The following is a 15,518-nucleotide window of genomic DNA, read 5'->3' on the forward strand; positions in this document are numbered from 1 at the left end:
TACGTAGCCGATCGCACGACCATCCTCGGTGACGCCTCTGCCCCCTACAACTACTGGGTGTCGAAGCTGGACACGTGGCCTGAACTAGCGCTGTATGCCCTGGAGGTGCTTGCTTGTCCTGCGGCTAGCGTCTTGTCGGAGAGGGTGTTTAGTGCGGCTGGGGGAATCATCACAGATAAGCGTAGCCGCTTGTCAACCGACAGTGCCGACAGGCTAACACTCATCAAGATGAACAAAGGCTGGATTTCCCCAGACTTCTGTTCTCCACCAGCGGACAGCAGCGATACGTAAGCAATACGTAGGCTGCACCCGCGGATGGAAGCTACGTTCTCTCTCACCATCCAAAACGGGGACATTTCTGCTTCATCAATCTGTGTCTAATATTCCTCCTCCTCCTCCTGCTCCTCCTCCTGAAACCTCACGTAATCATGCCGAACGGGCAATTTTTCTTAGGGCCACAAGGCTCACTCAAATAATTTTTCTGAACAATTTTTATAAGTTTCAATGCGCTTAAAAGCGTTGGAACTTTAACTTGAACCAATTTTTCGTTACACTGGGCTGCCTCCAGGCCTAGTTACCACTTAAGCCACATTAACCAAAGCGATTCACCTGCCATCTTGGTTGGGCATGGCCAATTTTTACTGAGGTACATTAGTACTGTTGGTACACCAAATTTTTGGGGCCCTCACCTACAGTGTAATCATAGCAATTTGTATGTTCTTCGCCTGCACTCATGGTACAGAAAGGTGTGTGGGGTTGGCCTACACTTTAGCTACATAAATGTAACTTGGGCCTTGGCTATACTAAGGCTACTGAAATGGAACTAAGACTGCGCTCCCGCTATACTGCTGCTTCGGAATTGTTACTGGGGCCTGTCTTGAGTGCTACTATTGCTGACATGGAACGAAGACTGCGCTCCCGCTATACTGCTGCTTCGGAATTGTTACTGGGGCCTGTCTTGAGTGCTACTATTGCTGACATGGAACAAAAAATGCGCTCCCGCTATACTGCTGCTTCGGAATTGTTACTGGGGCCTGTCTTGAGTGCTACTATTGCTGACATGGAACGAAGACTGCGCTCCCGCTATACTGCTGCTTCGGAATTGTTACTGGGGCCTGTCTTGAGTGCTACTATTGCTGACATGGAACGAAGACTGCGCTCCTCCTATAATGCTGCTAGTGATATGTTAGTGGGGCCTGTCCTAATGCTACGGCTGAAATGTTACGAATTCTGGGCTCTGCCTATACCGCTGCTAATGGTATATCTCTGGGGTGTGGAAACAGAGGCTTCCCAAAGACATGATGGCGGCGAGGCCATTTCCCACCAACGCGGTTACTGTTAAGGTGCATATAACCACGGACACGTGGAGAGGACACGTAGTGCCTCAAAAACATCCCCCTCCTCCTCCAACAGGGAAAACATTCTTGGCAAATGCCTTTGCATTGGTTCGTCTGGTGGCAGTCCAAGAATTTCACCTTTACCGACACAACAAGAGAGCCCCCACACCATCCCCCCGCCACGGCCCACTTAATCCTGGCCGCATTCCGAAAACCAACAAAATACAACCGTGCTACTAGGTCCGCAGTCACCACCACATTACCACCAACGCGGTTACTGTTAAGGTGCATATAACCACGGACACGTGGAGAGGACACGTAGTGCCTCAAAAACATCCCCCTCCTCCTCCAACAGGGAAAACATTCTTGGCAAATGCCTTTGCATTGGTTCGTCTGGTGGCAGTCCAAGAATTTCACCTTTACCGACACAACAAGAGAGCCCCCACACCATCCCCCCGCCACGGCCCACTTAATCCTGGCCGCATTCCGAAAACCAACAAAATACAACCGTGCTACTAGGTCCGCAGTCACCACCACATTACCACCAACGCGGTTACTGTTAAGGTACATATTACCAGTCTGACTGGGGCATGCAGACACCTTGACAGAATGAATAGTGTGTGGCACATAGGTTCCCCATTGCTATGCCTACGTGTGCAGCTCCTGATGGCGGTGGCACAGGATTCTATTTCTCATTGCTTCTGTACAGCATTGTGGGCTATTGCCCCGCCACTTTTAAAGAGGGTCGCTGCCTAGCCATGCCAACCCTCTGCAGTGTGTGCCTGCGGTTCCTCCTCATGGCAGACGCACTTCTAAATAGACATGAGTGTGGCGTGGCATGAGGGCAGCTGAAGGCTGCGCAGGGACACTTTGGTGTGCGCTGTGGGGGGGAGGGGGGGCGGTTGGTCAGCATGTAACCCAGGAGAAGTGGCAGCGGAGTGTCATCCAGGCAGTGATTGTGCTTTGTTGTAGCTAGTGTGGTGCTTAGCAAAGGTATGCCATGCTAATGAGGGCTTTTCAGAAGTAAAAGTTGTTGGGAGGGGGGGGGGGGGCCCACTCTTGCCGGTATTGTGGCTTAATAGTGGGACCTGTGAACTTGAGATGCAGCCCAACATGTAGCCCCTCGCCTGCCCTATCCGTTTCTGTGTCATTCCCATCACTTTCTTGAATTGCCCAGATTTTCACACATGAAAACCTTAGCGAGCATCGGCGAAATACAAAAATGCTCTGGTCGCCCATTGACTTCAATGGGGTTCGTTGTTCGAAACGAACCCTCGAACATCGCGGGAAGTTCGTTCCGAATAACGAACACCCGAACATTTTGGTGTTCGCTCATCTCTAATAACCACCATCTCCTCAGTTTGCAGTAGTGTCATGAACAACGAAACTGAACTGCTATAGAGTTATCTTCAGTGATGAATCCAGGTTTAGTATGGGCTCTGACAATGCCTATGTTCTGGAGATCTAGGGCTGAGAACCTTAATCCTGCCTTTGCTGTGAAGCAGCACACTGCCCCCACTGCTGGTGTGATGGTCTGGAGGAACATCATACACAGCAGTCGGTCACTCCTAGCAGTGGTACGAGAAACAATGACAGCTCAGCGATATGTTCAGGACATCCTGCAGCCACATGTGTTCCTCTCATGGCGGCTTCCAAGAGGTATTTTCCTGTAGGGTGATGCTCGGCCACACACACAAGGGTGTCACTGGAATGTCCCCACAACATTGTTGCACTTCAGTGGCTGCCTGGTTGCCAGAAGTTATGGCAAATAAAACATTATGGGACCATCTGGGACACCAACTTTAACTGCCTATAAGTTTGCACAATTTAGAGGCTCAGTTACAGAAAATGTTGCAATATGCCGCATTTATGCCTCCATGCCCACCCATATCACATCTTGTATCCAAGCTATAGGTGGAACAACAGGGTACGAGAAACTCCATGCCCACTCATATCACATCTTGTATCCAAGCTAGAGGCGGTACAATAGGGTATTAGAGCCTCCATGGCCGCCCCTTTCACATCTTGTACCCAAGCTAGAGGCAGTACTGCAGAGTACTAGAGCCTCAATGCCCGCCCGAATCACATCTTGTATCCAAGCTAGATGGGGTGCTACAGGGTACTTGAGCCTCCATGCCCACCTGTATCACATCGCGTATCCAAGCTAGAGGTGGTACAATAGGGTACTAGAACCTCCTTGCCTGCCTGTATCACATTTGTATCCAAGCTAGAAGTGGTACAACAGGGTACTAGAGACTCCATGTCTGCCTGTATAACATCTTGTATCCAAGCTAGAGGTGGTACAATAGGGTATAAGAACCTCCATGGCCGCCCCTTTCACATCTTGTACCCAAGCTAGAGGCGGTACTGCAGGGTACTAAAACCTCAATGCCCGCCCGTATCACATCTTGTATCCAAACTAGATGGGGTGCTACAGGGTACTAGAGTCTCCATGCCCACCTGTATCACATTGCGTATCCAAGCTAGAGGTGGTACAATAGGGTACTAGAACCTCCTTGCCTGCCTGTATCACATTTGTATCCAAGCTAGAAGTGGTACAACAGGGTACTAGAGACTCCATGTCTGCCTGTATAACATCTTGTATCCAAGCTAGAGGTGGTACAACAGGGTCCTAGAGACTCCATGCCTGCCCGTATCACATTTGTATCCAAGCTGGAGGTAGTACAATGGGGTACTAGAGCCTCCATGCCAACCTGTATCACATCTTGTATCCAAGCTAGAGGTGGTACAAGCTAGAGGTGTATCCAAGCTAGAGGTGGTCCTATAGCCTCCATGCCCGCCTGTATCACATTTGTATTCAAGCTGGAGGCGGTACAACAGGTTACTAGAGCCTTCATTCTCGCTTATATCACATCTAGTATCCAAGCTAGAGTTGGTACTACAGGGTACTAGAGCTTCCATGCCTGGATGTAGCACATCTTGTATCCAAGCTAGACATGGTGCAACAGGGTCCTGTAATGGGTGATGAGGTGCGCTAAAACGTGTAAAACTAGAACAGACAGCACTCAAAAATTGTGGCATTACAAACGCTGCATTCGAGTGCACATCTGAGTAGCGCCATTAAAATTAATGGGAGCGCTGTACTGCAGTGAGATCGAGGTAATCGTGGTAAAAAGCGGTGTGTGTGAGAGTGGCCTTATCCCCTTCCCACTATATAACGTACATTTACGTCGTGCAGCATCAGGGTATGTATGAAGAGAGATCTTGGGGTGACCTCTCTTCATACAGCGTGGGTGTCAGCTGTTTATTACAGCTGACAACCGTGGGCAATAGCTGCAATCAGCCGCGATGTTCAGGGGTCCCGTACGCACCCCCACGGTGAGATCACAGGGAGCCGTGCATGGATGACTGCAGCCGGGGTCCTCCTGAAAGGCCCCAGGGCTGTCTCGATAGACTGCCTATCAAGCCATCCCCATAGGGTGGCTTGATAGACTGCCTGATAGATTGCAGTATGTAAAATACAGGCAACGTTTCGACTGTAGGAAGTCGTTCTCAAGTTCGAGAAAGACTTCCTACAGTCGAAACGTTGCCTGTATTTTACATTATGGAGGAATAAAAGTTGATTTTATTTTAACTCACCACCTGATGCTGCTACTACCATATCTTTGATCTTCTGGATACTACACGGGGACTGGAGGTCCATGGTCCCATGAGTAGCTTTGCAGTAATGAAATACCTCTGCATTAACTTGCATCCCTTGGAGTGCTGCGGGTCATCTACCTTGGAAATGATAGATTGCAGTATGATGTAATGCTATAGCATTACATAAAACTGCAGGAGTGATCAAAGCATCGCTAGTTGTGGTCTCCTAGGGGGGCTAAAAAAAGTAAAAATCAGATCAATAAAAAAAGTAATAAAAGTTTAAATCACCCACCTTTTGCCATATCTATAATAAAAAAAATCTAAATCATAAAACAAAAATACATATTTGGTATTGCCGCATTCGTAAAAGTCTGATCTATCAAAGTAGCGCATTATTTACTCCGCACGTTAACGTCATCTGAAAAAAAAATAAAGAGTGCCAGAAATGCAATTTTTTAGTCAACCTGTCTCCCAGAAAAAATGCAATAAATAGCAATCAAAAACTCGTACCCACTCCAAAATTCATATGTATTCCAATGTAAACTACAGCATGTCTCGCAAAAAATGAGCTCGCGCACAACTAGGGCGACGGAAAAATCAAAAAGTTATTGCGCGCAGAAGATGGCAGCAGCAAATAAATTTTAAAAAGTTAAATGTCTTTGACAAGAAAAAAAGTAATACAGCTAAAAAGAACTATACAAGTTTGATATCATAGGAATCATATTGACCCATAGAATAAAGTTATCATATCATTTTTCTTTCAGTTTGTGCGCCGTAGATACAAGACGCACTGAAAGATGGTGGAATGTCATTTTTTTTTTCATTTTACTCCACAGAATTTTTAAAAAGTTTTTCAGTACATTATATGGTACATTAAACAGCACTATTGAAAAATACAGATCGTCCCGCATAAAACAAGCCCTTATACAGTGACGTTGATGGATAAATAAAGGAGGTATGATTTTTTAAAAGGGGGGAGGAAAAAAAAAACATAAATGAAAAAAAAAAGGCCTGCGTCATTAAGGGGTTAATCATGTAAACTCCTGCAATGACTAAGAACACTATTGTTCAAACACATTTGAGTGATGTGGATCTTGCTCTGTTGCCAGCTTTTATGTTTCATGCCTAAATAAAGCATCATAGATTTTATCTGGATTATGTGGGATTTCCTCCTTTTTTTGTACATACAAAGCCCAGCGAGTTCATATCCTTGTATTTAAATTCTAAACTAACCATGTCCACACATGCACATGGTGAACGTTCATTTATATTCTTTGGTATGCCTCGCATGAAAAATCGGTCCCATAGAATTTTTCTCTTACATGGGTTTACAATAATTTTTCCTAATACATAGAGAAACCCTCAAATAGAATTTATATTAGTGTCCTCTATTGTTCATGGTTTATTTTGATATGTAACATGGCATAGTTAAATTGGATTGGGGTAGAACTGCAGATATATTGGTGGCACATTATAGTGTTTATAATTATAATGTTTTAGATTATTAGTTTATTTTATTTATTTCTACTATTTTGTGCTTGAACTTGTTTTCAGGTAGGTCAGAAAAGACTTTTGGGGGGACATAATGATATTTATTTTTTACATATATTTCCTACATATACTGTAGGTACCTTTACATAGTACGACTGTCTGGCGCATAAGCACCAGACAGCCTTACCAGCGTTTCGGCCAGCCCGCCTCCATTCACATTAAACAGAAGTGGCTGAAAGATTGAGCAGCTCTTGTCAACATGGCTCAACAGTCACTTGGTTTTCACGTCTGCTACAAACCAAGTGACTGACAAGTGAGTGATTTGTCGCTGAGTGTCCGATCAGTGGCTGCTTATACACGGGATGAATGTCGCCTGAATTCAAGATTTCCAGCAGTAATTATGCAGCATAAATGACACACTACATTTTTTTCTGTGGGTCGGTACGGTTACAACGATACCAAAATTCTTATATTTTTTTTAGGTTTTTCCACTTTTCCACAATAAAAACCCTTTTTTGGAAATTATATTTTTTTTCTAAACTCACTGCATTCAAAGTCCTATAACGTTTTTATTTTTCTATGGACAGAGCTCTCTGAGGGCTTATTTTTGCGAGACAAGATGTACTTTTCATTGGTACCATTTTGGGGTACAAACTTTTTTTGATCACTTTATTGCGCTTTTTGGGAGGCAAAATGCTAAAAATTAGCATTTTGCCTCAGTTTTTTAGCATTTTTTTTACGCTTTTTGCCGTGCAGGATAATCAGTGTGTTCAATTTATTGTACACGTCATTACGGACACGTCCATCCCAAATATGTGGGATTTTTAATTTAAAAATTTTTTTTTTATGCTAATATGAGAAAAAGCATAAAAAAAGGGTTTTTTAACATTTTTTTTTTACATTTTTATTTTTTGTACTTTATTTTGCTCTTATTTTTACACAATCTGTGTCCCTCGGAGGGACTAACACAGCAGGACTGCAGATCGCTATGATAAGGCATGGCAGAACTTCTCTCCTGCCATGCCTTATTGCTTACTATAGCGATTACAGGCTATGGCAATACAGGACGCGGGTATCTGGTGTCCTATTGCCATAGCAAATAGCCGGGCTCTCGCGAGGTTGTCGCGAGAGCTGGCTGGAGTCACAAAGGGAGCGCGCTCCCGCTGTGAACCCTTTCCCTGCTGTGATCTACTTAGATCGCGGAAGGGAAGGGGTTAACAGCAGGGGGGGGCGCATCTCTGACTACTAGTGACAGCCGGCTATGATCTCGCGCTATCCCTATGACGTAAGGGGACCTCATTTTGCGGGAAGTACCCTGCTCCCATGACGTACCCTTACGTCATGGGGCGGAAAGGGGTTAAACAACAACACAGACTGAGAAAGTACAGGCTCATAAAATGGAAGAATCTGTCTCAAAATGGCCGCTAGATACAAAATGGAGCATTATAAGATGTAAATAAGCTTGTGTGTAGTGAAACAATAATTCAAGCAGAAATAGCTTTAGAGCATGAGATTCGGTGCAATGTCTAATGATGTGTCTCTGTTCTTTTTCATGAGAACCAAGTCTGGACGTTATCAGAAGAAGCCCTCCCACACCTCCATTCGCAGACTTGGACAAACGAACTGACTGTACTACAGCCACCTGAATAACAAAGTGAATACAAGGGAGGACCAGGGAGGACCAAGATAATGCTGGGAGAAACAGACACATGAGAACATAACAGATATATTCTCACTACACTGATTGTTGAACAATGCATGATTCTTAATGTTTTTCTAACCCAATGAGATTAACCCCGTGACTAAAGATGTATTCCTTTCCTGTATTAGAACTATACCAAAGTGAATAAACTGGTAGTGTACGCGCCTTAAGCAGAGTGGGCTGTATACTTGCCGCGGCTCATCTCTATGTATCTGTGGGAACTGATAACTATAAATTATATAGTTTTTGGCCTCCTTGATGCATCCAGGTACGAACTAATTTGGACCTCAAGACTTGAAAGGTTATGTGGCCGCGCAGCGGTCCTTAACAAGACTATACTCGCATCTCCCAGCTCCCCCTAGTGTTCTGTTCTGCAGCCATTAGTCTCCCCTGTGAAGTATTGCTTACAAGCTGCAGGAGCTTGTGTGAAAAGGACGTCACAGGCAGCTGCAGCCAATGACAGAGCTAAGCAATCGAGTGCTGGGCTCCATCATTGGCTGCAGCAACCTGTGATGTCCTGTACACAGGCTGCTGCAGCATGCAAACAAAATGGCCCAGAGGAGACTGATCGCTACGGCACAGAAAACAGTGCGGAGCTGGGAGAGGAGAGTATAGTCTCTATTGTTGTTTTAACGCATCATCAGAGTAATTACATAAAAATTAACTCAGACAACCTGCTTAAGATTGGGTATCAAAGTTTGGTTGGTGGCAGTTTGAACATTAGGACAAGGATCAGCGCAAATTCAAAATTAAAAAAGGGAGTGGAGCAAAAACCCAGAAGGGTATAAATGGCCCCAAACTGGAGACAAGGGCCATGATGGTTACGAATGTGCCAGGGAATCTGAAGGTGCTGCCGACCAGAGTACGCACCACCTAAGTGGACGTGAGCATATAGAGCAGTGCAAAAAACAAAAACTGGTGGCTCACCGCAGCGCTCAACAACTTATTTGAATAATCAGAAACAACTGGATGAAAGTTTCTCCTTTTATTGATAGTCAGCATGAGAAAAAGCGTTTAGGAGCAAAACCCCTTCAGCCGTTCAGCTAGATTACATACTAAAACAATGATAGCTAAAAGTAGGTTTAAGCGGAGGGAGAAGAAAAGAAAGAGATCTAAACAAGAAAATAAATATATAAATGAATAAATAATCGACATGTGTGAGGTAACAGTAAGACCATCCAAAATTACAAAGTAGATATAAAACAAGTGAAAATAAAAATATCTGTGGTACAACAAAAACGAAAACAATAAATGAAATGGTTAAAAATATGATATACACAAGAATTAAAATACAACCATGGGTCACATATCCAAATGTAAAACAAAAACGGTATAAAAAGCGATACTCAAATATGGTGTGAAACCATCATTCCTAGTAACTAAGGATAAAACTACACATTAAGAATAGATAAAACAAACCAGCACAAAAACAAAATTACACGATCCAAAAACCAAAATTATAGGTGCTCCTGGTCCACTAACATGTTTTAATATGGTATAACCTACGCCTCTGTTTTTCCCTTTTACTATTAGGCACCCCACAGATTTGACCTATATATTAGGATACCATATATATTTTTGGGTTGTCTATTTTTTTGTTTTAGTGCTGGTCTGCTTTAATTTTTTAAAATTATTTATTTGCACTTAATTTAAATTTGTGGTTTTACCCTTATTCATTGAATATTGGTTATCCCTTCCATTAGTGTGCACCCTACGAACCTGACAAATATACTGGGAACCATTTGTTTTTGGGTCGTGTAATTTTGTTTTTGTGCACGGTTTTAGAATGTAATCCAGTTGAACTGATAAAGGGGTTTTGCCTGAAAATGCATTTTCTTATGCTGACTGTCTGCTATATCAATGAAAAGTAAACATTTTCATCCAGTTGCTTTTGGATTATTCAAATAATTTGTGAAATACTGCGCCAAGCCACCAGTTTTTGTTTTTTTGCACTCCCCACTCAACACAAGGAAGGGGCTGCTGGGCTTCTGCAAGTGCCCCATCCCCTTCATTGTATGCACAGTCACAGTTGTACTGCAGCTCAGTCCCATTCAAGTTAAAGGCCATTTTATACTCAACGATTATCGCTAAAATGGCCACACGACTGAATGAACTGACGACTGTCAGGTTGTGCTGCTGGGATCTGTTGTTCTATGGGTTTCCAGCAGCACAGCTTCACAGGTATGGGATAATTGAGCTGGCTGGGTGAAGAGTTTCTCCAGCCAGCCAATCCCCCTAGTCTGCTGCACATAAATACCAGCAACTCTGGCTTTATTCTTTCTGTCTTATCCACACTTTGAGCTTGGTGTTATGCATGTTTAGTCTGAAGTGTTTCTCTTACCTTTCCTGAGGATGATCTGGGCACCTTTATATTCCCTGTCTGCATCTTATGCAGACCCCCTCTCCCCTTCCCTTTGACAGGTGCGGCCTCCAGACATCTGATGTCTTGTGTGTTGTCAGGTGGGTGATGCCTGAAACTGTTCCCTTTATGTCAGTTCGATGTCTGACTCTTTCCCTTTGGTATGAGAACACTTGCGCTAGCTATTTTTTTTACATCTGTATGCATGATAGTTCTGAGTGGGGTTCCTGTTCTGTGTTATTGGTGTGAACTGTGGTGTGTTCTGTGTGTCTGTGCAGGTGGCCAGACATAGTAACATAACATAGTAACATAGTATGTAAGGCTGAATGAAGACATTGTCCATCTAGTCCAGCCTGTCTATCGTACTTTGTTGATCCAGAGGAAGGCAAAAAACCCCGAGGCCAGAAACCAATTAGCCCTTTCGGGGAAAAAATTCCTTTCCGACTCCCTAATGGCAATCAGACTGTTCCCTGGATCAACCCCTAATAGTTCCTACCTGCCTATATACCCGGATTGACACTTCACCTAATATTTATATCCTGTAATATCCTTCTTCTCCAGAAAGACATCAAGTCCCCTTTTAAACGCCTCTATGGATTTTGCCATCACCACTTCCTCCGGTAGAGAGTTCCATAGTCTCACTGCTCTTACAGTAAAGAATCCCCTTCTATGTTGGTGATGAAACCTACTTTCCTCTAATCGTAGTGGATGTCCTCTTGTTACCGTCGTGGTCCTGGGTGTAAACAGATCGCGGGAGAGATCCATGTGTTGTCCCCTCATGTACTTATACATAGTTATTTGGACCCCTCTTAACCTTCTTTTTTCTAGAGTAAATAGACCCAATTTGGATAGCCTCTCTGGGTATTCCAGTCCCGTCATTCCATGTATTAGTTTAGTTGCCCTTCTTTGAACCCCCTCCAGTACCGCAACATCCCTCCTGAGCACCGGTGTCCAGAATTGTACGCAGTATTCCATGTGAGGCCTGACAAGTGCCTTATATAATGGAAGGATGATGTTCTCGTCCTTCGCCCCTATACCTCTTTTAATGCACCCCAAGACTTTATTTGCCTTTGCAGCAGCTGACTGGCATTGGTTACTCCAGTTTAGTCTATTATCCACTAATACCCCCAGATCCTTTTCCATATCACTTTTCCCTAGTGGTACCCCAATAAGTGAATATTGGTGACATCCGTTTTTCCTGCCCATGTGCATAGTCTTACATTTTTCAACATTGAACTTCATTTGCCATTTTTCTGCCCAAGCCCCCAGCTTGTCCAGGTCCGTTTGCAGCCGCACATTGTCCTCTGTTGTATTAATTATATTGTATAATTTTGTGTCATCTGCAAATATTGATATTTTGCTGTGCAGCCCCTCTACCAGGTCATTGATAAATATGTTGAACAGAGTGGGGCCCAAAACTGAACCCTGTGGCACCCCACTAGCGACTATGGTCCAATCAGAGTACGCACCATTTATTACCACCCTCTGCTTTCTATCATTGAGCCAATTTTCTACCCACTTACACACGTTTTCGCCCAGTCCGAGCTGCCTCATTTTGTATATTAGCCTATTATGTGGCACGGTGTCAAAGGCTTTAGAGAAGTCCAGATATACAAGATCAATAGATTCTCCCAGGTCCAGCTTAGAGCTTACTTCATCGTAGAAACTGATCAGATTTGTCGGACATGAGCGACCCTTCATGAATCCATGCTGGTGAGGAGTTATTCCCTTGTTTTCCTTGAGGTACTCATCGATGGCGTCTCTCAGAATCCTCTCGAAAATTTTTCCCGTTACTGAAGTGAGACTTACTGGCCTGTAGTTTCCAGGCTCACTTTTGCTCCCTTTTTTGTAAATTGGAACCACGTTGGCAATGCGCCAATCCAATGGTACTATACCGGTCTTGATAGTGTCTAGAAATATTAGGTATAGCGGCCTAGCTATCTCGTCACTTAGTTCCCTTAGTATCCTTGGGTGTAATCCATCTGGGCCCGGCGATTTATCAATTTTAGTTTTCTTTAGATGCTTCCGCACCTCCTCCTGTGTTAGGTATGAGATGTTTTGTGAGGGGTTCGTTTTATTCCCCTGTATCTCGTGTGGCATTTCCTTTTCTTTTGTGAATACACTTGAGAAGAAACTGTTTAGTAGATTTGCTTTCCCTTCGTCATCATCAATGATTTCTCCTGCATTGTTTTTTAACGAGCCAGTGCTCTCCCTGCAAATCCTTTTGCTGTTAATGTAGTTGAAAAATAGCTTCGGGTTGTTTTTGCTCTCTTTGGCGATCAGTCTTTCCGCCTCCTCCTTGGCAGTTTTGATCGTATCTTTGCTTTTTTCCCTGTACGATTTTAGCGCTTCTTCGCTGCCTTGTTGCTTTAGTAGTTTGAACGCTTTCTTTTTTTCGTTTATTGCCCCTCTTACCGTCTTGTCGAGCCACATTGGTTTCCTTTTAGTTGAGTTCCTTTTATTTTTAAAGGGAATGAACTGCTCACATGAGGCGATTAGGATTCTTTTGAACTTTTCCCATTTTTCCTCCGTACTGATATTTTTGAGGATGTTGTCCCAATTAATGTTACCGATAGTAGTTCTAAGCTCATCAAATTTTGCTTTACTAAAGTTTAGTTTCTTTGTCGCTCCCTGATAAGGCTTCCTATAGATTGACAGCTGGAAGTTGATTATATTGTGGTCACTGTTCCCCAGGTGCCCCTCAACCTGTACCCCCTTTATTCGGTCCGGTTTGTTAGTTAGTACTAGGTCCAGAATGGCCCTCCCTCTAGTTGGTTCCTGCACAAGTGTGAACAGTCCTGTTCTGTATATATAGATGTGAACAGTAGCTTGTCCTGTGTTTTGTGCATCTCTCCAGGTACCTAATTAGGGATAGTCAGGCCCTAGGTGAAGACCCTGGGTCTGTTCTTATTAGGACACCTACCCCACTTTTAGGCAGGAGTTCCCCACTTCCCCTGATTAGTTATGGACAAGTTTCTCCTTCTTTCTTTACCTGGAGTGGTGTAATTGGTCCTAGCATATCCTATGAGTGTTGTTGTGGTTTTATTAGGATGCCTCTCTGCGTCTGTGCAAGGCGTGGTGCTGGAGTGCCCAGTGGACACAATACATAAAACATTTTTGCATAAAATTACATGTACAGATAATGGCTTTTTTTAATGATCTCCATTTCCTCATTAAAGTAAACATAATAGGAGTTGTTTGCTCAGGTAGGTGTGTGTTTATGTGAGGGATTATCTAGCCAGCAGGATTTCATTGTCTTTTCCTGGCATGAGTATACAGTGTACTCATTATGTATGCAAGGCAAGCGGCTCAAAAGACTGAATGAATTCCATTCAAATAGAATGTCTTTTGAGCAATCAAACAATGGTTTTTATATAAGCTAAACGACAACTGAACGAATAGTGCATGACTGCCCGCGTTTACACGTAAGAATTATCACACACTTTTGCCCATTAGAACGAATTTTGAGCGATAATCGTTGCATGTAAAAGGCCCTTAAGTGTCTATTGTGCTGCTCTAATATTAGTTGTGGAGGTCCTAAACCTAGGCCATTAATACTTAAGCCTCAGAAGACCCATTTAAACAAATGTGGAGATTGACTTTAAATAATACAAGCAGTTAGGGGCGGAGCCTGGCCGCTGAGGTGAATGGCCGTGTGAGAGTGTAGCTCCCGCGGCAGGACTCCATTACAGGACCTTCTATAGCTTCCAGCAGCACGGAAATGAGGAGAGTCGGCAGGGAGAAGGGACCGGAGCCTTCAGGGACACCGCGGGTGAGCAGAGGACAGTCCGACATGCAGCGCTACTTGAAAGAGAAACCTTCCCGCTCTCCGCTGTTCCCTGTAAAGATGGCGCCGGCCCAGCTATCGGCTGCAGCTCACAGTAAGGAGGGGGAGGAGGGGGCTGCCTCAGACAGCGAGGATGATGAAGCAGTGTCTAAAGGCTTCATGAAAGACCTTATAATGAAAGCCCTAAGCCCTGTCATGCTAGAGCTGGGGGAAATTAAAGAGGACATTAAGCTTCTGGGCAGACGAGTGGAAGACCTGGAGACTTCGTCCTCCGCCATTATCACACATGCCACGGAGGTAGAGCGCACCCTGCGTGAGCATCACAACCATATCAATAAAGCACTCCTGATGCAGGAAGATCTGGAGAATCGCAACAGACGATCTAATGTACGCATCAGGGGGCTTCCAGAGTCATGGGCTGCAGACTCCCTCCAAAAGGTAACCAAAGAGATTTTTTCACTTCTTCTAGGGGCGGAGAGAGCAGCCCCCATCTTGATTGAAAGGGTACACAGAGCCCTCAAACCCCCCCCCAGCAAATTCAGAGCCCCCACGGGATGTTATTTGCAAAGTGCTTGCATTCCAGGACGCTTTCGCTGTCCTAAGGGCAGCCAGAAACCATAAGGACTTAAAATATGCGGAGGCTTCGATAAAGATTTATCAGGATTTGGCCCCCGTCTACGTTGGCTAAACGCCGCCTTCTCCGTCCACTACTTGATGCGCTGAGAGAGAGGGGGATCAGGTATGCGTGGCTGTTCCCCTTCGGTTTGGGCGTATCTCACCAGGGTCGCAGGCTGAGCATCCGTGACCCGGAGGACCTTCAGGCCTGCTGGCAGTTCCTCGAGATGGAACCCCTAGATGTACCATGTTGGCTCCCTTTACCAGAGATGCCAAAATTCACAAATCTACCCTCCACAACTGCCTGGAACCTGGCACCTCCGGCTAAATCACCGAAAAATAAAAAGAAAAAGAGCCGCGACCCCACCCCAGCAGGAGAATGAGGATGTAGCTTAGCCCGAGTGCTGCTCGGGTGAAATTTCACTTTTGTTTGACCTCGGTTTGCATAGATGAGACTCCTGCCTGACAGCCGGACTGAATGGGTTGCGACTATCAAGAGTTCGGGCAGGACTTTGGGATCATCCCCTGCGACCATACCATTTCTGGGAAGAACTTTTACATCGCGATTGAGGCCCCAAAGGCCTCGCACACATGTCAGCCGATGGTCACTTTGCCGTTATTTTA

Source organism: Eleutherodactylus coqui, chromosome 11 (assembly GCF_035609145.1).
Source record: "Eleutherodactylus coqui strain aEleCoq1 chromosome 11, aEleCoq1.hap1, whole genome shotgun sequence".
In the NCBI taxonomy this organism is placed as follows: domain Eukaryota; kingdom Metazoa; phylum Chordata; class Amphibia; order Anura; family Eleutherodactylidae; genus Eleutherodactylus; species Eleutherodactylus coqui.